This window comes from Tigriopus californicus, chromosome 2, assembly GCF_007210705.1.
Source record: "Tigriopus californicus strain San Diego chromosome 2, Tcal_SD_v2.1, whole genome shotgun sequence".
Classification (NCBI taxonomy): domain Eukaryota; kingdom Metazoa; phylum Arthropoda; class Copepoda; order Harpacticoida; family Harpacticidae; genus Tigriopus; species Tigriopus californicus.
In genome coordinates, this window is record NC_081441.1 from 883,551 (window position 1) to 892,029 (window position 8,479).

Below are 8,479 nucleotides of genomic sequence, written 5' to 3' on the forward strand. Positions count from 1 at the left end.
GTTGAGGACGAACGTGGGCCTGTACGTCTTCAGCAACGGCGGGAACAGGTAGGGCAGATCAAGAGCTTCAATTTGAGCCATCTAACCGTTCTGTAGAAGCAAAAATAACAGTCTCGGGTCCAATTTTGTTGACATCGTCGTTTACAGCATGGCTCGCGGCTACAGCAAAGACGAGATCACCAAGAAGAGGGCCGCCATCAAGATACTCTACGACAGCGGCTCGTCCCCCAGGGAGATGGTCCGGGTCACGGGCTACACGATCAACGCCGTTTACAAAGTGCTGAGGGCCCTCAGGGCCAGGAACGGCGAGTCTGACGTCTCGCCCAAGTCCGGCAGGCCCAAGTCCGTGGGCACGGCCGCCAACAAGAGGAAAGTGAGAGACATGGCCTGCAAGAACCCTGTGAGGACTAGTAAGGACCTCATCGGCGTCATTGGCCGCTCCTTGACCTCGGCCAGGGCCATCAGTCAGAGCCAGGGCATCAAGAGCCTCAAGAGCATCGAGAGGCCCATGCGAGCGGCGTGGGCATCGGCAGGCGCTACGAGAGGTCCGTGGAGCTGATCAACTGGTTCGAGGCCAATTCCGTGGACGGCAGGAGGTCCAGGAACGTGCTGTGGAGCGACGAGAAGGTCTTTGTGGTTGACCAGGTCGTGAACTGCAACAACCGCAGGATCCTGGCCCGCAAGGCCGACATCAACCTGCAGAACGTCTTCAGGAGCAAGCACGCGGCGTCGTGCATGGTTTTTGGGCTATTCAGCTCCGATGGGCAGGCCATGGAGCCCATATTCATCCCGAAAGGCGTGAGGATGGGGGCCAGGTGGTACCTCGAGAACATTTTACCAAAGGTGGAGGACTGGGCCGCGCAGGTCTACGGCCCCAGGTGGCGCTCCAAGGTCTGCCTCATGCAGGACGGCGCCCCCGCGCATACGGCGGGCGTCGTCCAGGTCAACGCCAAACGCCACAGGAACGTGGCCAGCCTCAAGGAGGCCATCAGCCGCAAGTGGTTCACCGTCCTGAACGTCCAAGCCGTGAAGAACGCGTGTGCCAATGTTCCCGATCGCCTGAGGTTGGTGGTCGGCGTCAAGGGCAAAAACTTTATGTAGGAAAGTCAAAAAATTATAATCTTTTTGAAGTCAAAGACGTTTCCCGGCCGATTTTATCTGAATCCATACTTTGTGCGACCCCTGTAGGTCTTTTTCATTGAAGGTATAACAAACTTTGTTAATGTTTCTCATTTATTAAGATAAGGCTGTGTAACAATTAATCTGCTAGGTGATAGCTATGTTGGAAGGAGCACAAAAAATCCTAACAAGTTCTCCTTCAAGTGGCCGACTGCGTCACCTTTGGCCACGGTCAGAAGAGACGGCAGACGGGAAGTGTCCAATGAGCCTACATCAATTGCATTCATTAAAAGTATTCGGATGACTATCAATGGTAAATGTCGTGATGGCAGGAGTGAGTAGCAACCCTTGATTTTGGGTCATTGTCGTCTGCAGTTTTGCCCATTAATTCATTGCGACCAAAGGGAGCGCAGATGATGACGAGATTGCATATGCCCGTTTGCAAATTTTCAGCACATTTTGAGCTTCGCTTTTTACATCAGAGATAAGTTATGAAGGTTTGTCAAAAGGGGATGTTTTTGCAGATTGCACTCTTTGAATTTCAGGAGCAATTTTGAGATAATTACCTTCATTCCAGATTTTTTGAATTCTAAATTCCAGGGCTGTTTCATGAAAAGTCATGAACGAGAAAATTGCAAAATCTTTCCACGGGACTTTTGTCAGCTGGAGAAAAAGATTCTTAGGCTCGACTTTGCTGAGAGGAGAGCATCTTGCCAAGCTAAGATGGACCTGGTTCCCAGCAACATTGAGGTAACTGAGCTCTGGGAGTGCGAGCTTAAATTTATCAGAAGTTACCAGCATTTTCTTAAGCCTGAGTTCAAGGCGAAGCCATTGACAAGACTGCGCCCGGAAGACGCCCTTTCTAGCGGCATCAGAGAGGTAAAAGTGATTGGGATATTCAAGAGGTCGAACACCATTTAATATGGTTTATGCTTTTTTAAGGTTAAAAACAACTTTATTGGATTGTCGACAAGAAACCCGATGAGAAGTGTGTGGCATATGACGTTAATTCGTTGTACAACTCCATAGCCATCAATACCAAATTTCCTGAGGGCAAACCTCAGGTTCGAATTATCTTTGCAAACATGGATTGCCTTGAAGAAAGATTAAAAACAAAACTGAATGCCCTTGTACTTTCAAATTACCACCGAGAGCAAGGATATTAATGTTCAAAGCAATACATTTCTACATGGGAGGGAAAGGCTCATTGGATTGGTGTTTTGTAGGTTAGTGGCCCCGTGGGAATTAAAATTGCCTTATATTCCGATTTAACTCGATCAGCAGCATCATTGGGTTTTGTGATTTGCCTGCCTTCGACAAAAGAAAAGAAGATGTATGTAAGCAGTGCAAAAAGTAATTACATTGGATAACATTGAATCATTAAGAGAATATTATTTCATAGAGAGATGTTTGTGTTTCAGGGCACGAAGTTTCCATGTATATTCTACGTTTTTCAAGTCGAGTTTGCACTAGACATGGGCTACCAAGGTTAAATTTTTTAGGGCATTACATTACCTACGTCAAGAGTATCTAGAGTGACCCTTTTTAATGCCTTTGCAAAGAGAAAATTGAATTTACTTCGGCAAATGCTTGTTCCGAAAGCGGAAATTTTGGACATGGAAAACGAAATGAATCATGATATTCCTGCGCTCAAACTTCGTTCTTCTTGGAATGAGCTCTCCCCTCTGCTTCAAGGATTTTATGGAAGTGCTCCAAAATATATATTTGGGAAGTTCCTGGCCAAGCCGGGTCCCAGCACCTCAATTGTGAATTCCATTGCAGAAATTTGCAATGTCTTTTTTCTATGGCAAGAAAACTCAGGGATATCAATCCAGTCACGGAATACATATATTTGCGAAGTCACAACGGAGTGAATCACAGGTTGGTCGTTCCCTGGAGGCAACCTGATTGCTTTAGTGGCCATTGTTTTGGAATCTCAAATGTTCATGCTGTAAAAGATGACTGCATTAATGCAAAGGAATGTAAATGCGTTGGGAATTGCCCCCGGTTGCCTTTTTCTCAGTAACCACAAAACACTTGATCCCCCTGCGGTAGGGAGCTTGATATTGGGCAAATTAAAAGATGCATATCCGTACCATTAAAAGGATAATTGCATTAAACAATTCATGGCATTAAATTTCTGAAGGGTCAAATGGTAATCAAGTTCAGAGGATTCAATCTAACGGCTTCGCCTTCCTGTGAATCATTCATATATCAGTTTGCCTCAATCAAGACGGCAATTCTTTCTTCCCACCAGCGTGGATAGAGCGTGGATTCCAAACAACCATCGCACCATTCCCTTGGATTACCTCTTCTTGAAGATGATATCCACCCTACTAACTACCCGCTTCTCCAGATTGGCCGAGGATAGAGATCTCCTTCCTGAGTTCCAATAACCCACGCAATTTAGTTCAACAGCGCTTGTTTAAGCCAGTGCTGTTGAACTAAATTCGTTGTTTGAAAATATTCCACTAACAATTTAATGTTATAAGAAAAACCGTCGCTTATTCCAACTTCTTCTCAAAGTGCTACCAAAGCATTAGATTGTTGTATTCCAGCACTTTGGGTACAACTAATCTGATTTTTTAAGAACATGGAACATGATAGAGGAGATAGTGGGTGCTGTGTTGTAGTTTCAGCGAGGAGATAGTGGGCGTTGTTCCGTGCACATTTGAAGATTTGGACAAAGGGGAGATTGATTGCACGAAACAGGGTTGGACCAGCGTTTTGCTGAGGGCAGTAAAACAAATACCTCCAACTTGCATTGCCGAGAAAACATCTTTATCTCCAACTTGCAATGCTGGATAAACAAGATGGGAGACATGGACGATAAATCACTCGTCAGACTGGAAACTCTACCCGTCCTCAACTCACTGAGAGGAAACAGCGCCAAATCCGACACTGCAACAAAGATGTAGCAAGCCATGACAAGTAAAGCTATGAGGAAAACCCAACCAGTGCAATGAATGCAAGGAAAAGGGGCATCAAGGAAGCCCAATGGAGTGAACTTATGACAACGATCGAGGAGTCACCATCCACCTCTCAAAGCGAGAAGAGATTATTGGACAGCTTCCCAAGTTGGTAATAACAAGGTAGTTGCTTCAGGAATTTGATTTTATCCACGATAGACTTGGGCATCAAGGAGCAGTCTGGAGAAGTCCAGAGGTTTGTTGTAGATCGCCTGAGCAGAGTCAACGATTACCCTTGTGGCACGCCTAGTTCAAGTGGAACTTTCATCCCAGATGAACGAACGTATTCCACGATTCTCCATTGACCAAAAAGGCCGCACAACCAGTATGCGTAACCCCCTCTGTTTACTTGTTTGCCCCTTCCTACCTAAACCTTTTGCCAGAGTTAGACCGCTGATACGTGCATTCTGATTAGTGAATAGGTTAGTAAATAAAGTGGAAATATTTGTATGTAATATACATGGCGTGGGCTGTCCCATCATTCGTGAGGAGTTAGATTAGTGAAAGTAGTGATCTACCCAACTGCGTTTGATAGACATAAAAGTGACCCTCAATTGCATGTAGGTACGGCTGCCTTGAAATAAGCCCAGTAAGTAGTATTCAACTCAAGTCGAACTCTGCTCTTGAGGAGTAGATATAATCGTCCTCCAATTCGTCTCTATTGTCAAATATTGTAGTGATTGCCCTATTAGGGTAAGAACTGGAGGCCTTAAGATAGGTCTAAGAAATTGAAGCCCATGTACTAGGTGTTCTCCATCTCAGAGAGCTATCAAGGTTTTCCACTTAGTGTTTGAGTCAAAACTATGTATGTAAATCACGTCCAGTGTGGGATTCAATGTCTGGACGGAATAGGTTTGGTGTTGTAGTTTCAGCGAGGAGATAGTGGGTGTGGTGTTGTTGTTTGAGGCGACGGTTCTCGTTGGGGTTGGTGGGTAAAACTTGGCCGTTCTAAGTAATAAACTTGCGCAACCGACAATGAAATCCTTGCCGGGCCTTTCTACATCCAGCTCTTGCACTTTCACTGGGATGAAGCTTCCTTATGAGGAGTGAGTCTCGGTTTCCCGACGCCGCCATGTAGCCCCTTCAAACTTGTCCGATAGCTACCCCTCGAACTAAGGCAGAAACGGAAGATCTTAAATTTTTGTTTGTTGTTTTGTTTTGCTCTGTAGGCTTGGTCAAGCCCAAGTAATTCTTCGGGTTTTTTTATCGTCAATCGAGTTTTTAGCTCCAAAAGATTAAGTTTAGGCGCTGACCATCTGGTCACCCTGTCTTTTTCTCATGTAGATGAAATTGACTTATACAAACAGCTTTCTTTGCCTTTTGAGAAGTAAGCGGTTAAAGAAACAGCAGGCTTCATTGTGGGGAGCAAAATTGAAAACAACCTGACCAGTCAAGCTAGAGCGTGCATCCGTTTAATTTTGACATTTGATATAAAGATTAAAAAAACATAAAAATAATCATTTGATTCTTGAAAATTCAGTGAATATTACACACTGGCTATGACGTTTGCCTTAGTTATCCCTCCAAGAAATGCTACATTTTTCGCATATTTCCTTCACTTCACTTGCTCCCAATCAAGCTTTCTTCTTTTTCTTTTGCGAGCTCAAAGCAAATGTTTCCACCATTAACAGCGATCCAGAGTGGCTTACAATGCAACTTTCAAAGGAAATCTACGACAGAGTCAAACTACAAGTGATCATCAAAACCTTTCAAGGTGGAATATGCATTGAAAATATAGAATCCGGCCATTCCATCATAATCAGACGAGTCTATTTCTCATGAGTAGTGGAATTCCTCATGGAATGTTTGAGTTACTTCCCAAACCAAGTGAATTGGTCCCTTCCGGCTCTAACATTGGAGGAGAGTGTAAGCAATGAAATATTGTTCCTAAAGTTTAAAAATGAATGTGAAGGGAGGGCTTGTATTTTTAATTTTTTTTCAAGAATTCCCAATGTTTCAACCCCAAGTAAAGAAATCGAAGTTTCTATCATATTAACCTATATACTATTGCTGTCAGGTCACTCGTATTAACATCATTTCATGGTAACTCCGATTCTCTGCCACTGGTGTGAAAGACGACAAATCCACCTAGAGGAGAGACCGAACGAAGAGTATCCCTTGATGAGTGACGATACTGGGCCAATCCAGTAATTGGAATCAATGAGTGATGTCCAAGCGTGGTGCCGCTCTTTTTCTGCTTCCCTGTCGGCATGTCTACCTATGACGTAAATGGAAGAGTTTATTTTTCATCCTGTCATTGTATTTTACCAAAAAAGGACATTCGTGATCATAACTTTTCCCTGTTTGACGTTGTTCTCTTTGATCTCCTCCAGCATTGTCAACCAAATCATGGCCAAAATTCAGTTATACGTTCCAAACGTGACCAACAGGCCGACTAACCTGGACGTAGTTAACACATTGAGGACTAAAATTGATCTCCCGGAAGTGATTTGGAATCTTACTTTGATTGGCACAGCTTGACGAGAAGACCTATAATTGACAACAGTACATTCTTGGAATGATTTATTCCCTCTGCTTCAAGAATTTCATGGAAGTGCTCCAAAATATATCTTTGGGAAGTTGTCCAAGCCGGGTCCCAGCACCTCAATTGTGAATTCCATTGCAGAAATTTGCAATGTCTTTTTTCTATGGCAAGAAAACTCAAGGGATATCTATCCAGTCACGGAATACATATATCTGCGAAGTCACATGGGAGTGAATCACAGGTTGGTCCTTCCTTGGAGGCAACCTGATTGCTGGAGTGGCCATTGTTTTGGAAGCTCAAATGTTCATGTTGCAAAAGATAACTGCATTAATGCAAAGGAATGTAAATGCGTTGGGAATAGCCCCGGTTGCCTTTTTCTCAGTTACCACAAAACACTTGATCCTCCTGAGGTAGGGAGCTTGATTTTGGGCCATTTAAGTCCGGACTCGAGTTCTTTCTAAATTAAATGACTCGAGTCCGGCTAATTTCTCCATAATCACGTAAAAGACTTGAGTGCACTCGAGCTTGAGTCTGGGCTCGCCTCAGTACTAATATTGAAACATAAAAACACTAATGTTGTCCCTGTCTCTTTCTCTAACGAGAAAAGAGGAAGGGAGCATGATACCAACGGATCCTGTCCCTTGCCACAAAAGAGCGAGGAAGTATGACGCCAACGAATCCTGTCCTCCTCTTCCAAAAGAGCTAAGGAAGGATCATACACACTCATGCTGTCCCTGTTCAGGACCGAATGAGTGTGTATCATACTGCTGTCTCGCCTATTGGTTCAGTGATATTGGTAAGATATCTATTCATGTAATGAGAAGCAAGTAATTTCCATTCTTTCACTCTTCTCTCTGAAAAGGACAAGACAATGGAAGATGGGTGTCCCAATTGAGATATCTTCCTGCTTCGTCATCACAGTCAACATTAATAATTACCTCACCCTCGGCAATGACCGCAGATTCACCCATTTAAGCTATTAAAGCAGCACGTTATACCGTAATTATATACCGCAAAGAAGCTTGCACTGGCATTCCCTGGGATCGAAACAGGATTCGCAAATTGGAACGCAGTTTTTCTACCACTACGGTACCCCAGCAAGCCCTATATAAGAAAAGATAAGATGCGATAAAAATACTGGTACAAACATAAGCACGAAAAAATTAGATGAATAGTGATCGCAAACAATAGATTAAAATAATGATATCAAACGAAAAACATAGCATTACAAGCTCAATAAATATATATGATTTAATTATAGATTTACTTGCCGATCAGCAAACAAGTTTTCATCCGTTTCAGTAACGACATGGCACTGAATGGAATGAAATTTCGCTCAATGACCTTAGGGTCGACATCATTAGACATTCCACTATTAGATGATGAAGGTAAGGGCTTGTTCAATTTGCTGGCCTCAAATATTCGTAGGGGGGAAGGTAGGCGCTGATAAGTGAGACTTGGACAAGTTTTGACTAAATTTCCCGATCAACCCTATATTCAAGGGTCTCAAGTCTCTTCATCTTGAACTGCTGGGAATCTAATCCCTGTAATTGTAAGGAAGTCCGGAAAAAAATATTTCAAAAAAATCCATGTTGGAAAGTTGCTTGTCTTTTGGCAGATTCGGGAAACAAATTTGACTATTGATTAGGAGTGGTCGGGCTCTTTTGTCTTATTGCCGCTTTGTTGCTTGTGTTCGTGTGATTTGGCGTTTTGTCTGGCGATAAAGAACTGCAATGACACGCCAGGAAAACCCATCTTGAGAAAGAGCGGTTTCATCCACATCCGATCTTCTTTGTTGACAAGGTACAAGGTTCCCTTGTACGTTGTCACGAGGGCATGTATACGAACAAAAGCATCGTCATGAGAGAACCAAACCACGATACCAAAGAGAGACTCTACTCTTCAA

At 43.5% G+C, this 8,479-nt stretch overlaps 1 long non-coding RNA gene across 2 annotated transcripts in view; it reads left to right on the top strand.

The window, feature by feature from the left end:
* The first annotated feature begins 3,545 nt into the window (after nt 1–3,545).
* LOC131876858 (uncharacterized) overlaps nt 3,546–8,479 on the top strand; it is a 5,378-nt gene continuing 444 nt past the window's right edge. Inside the window, exons 1-3 of one of the 2 annotated variants that reach the window (XR_009372826.1) lie at nt 3,546–5,954; nt 6,106–6,313; nt 6,422–7,961. This is a non-coding gene — a long non-coding RNA (uncharacterized LOC131876858). Of the gene's footprint in view, nt 5,955–6,105; nt 7,962–8,479 lie in introns of both variants that reach the window. The other variant, XR_009372825.1, reaches the window with a different exon arrangement.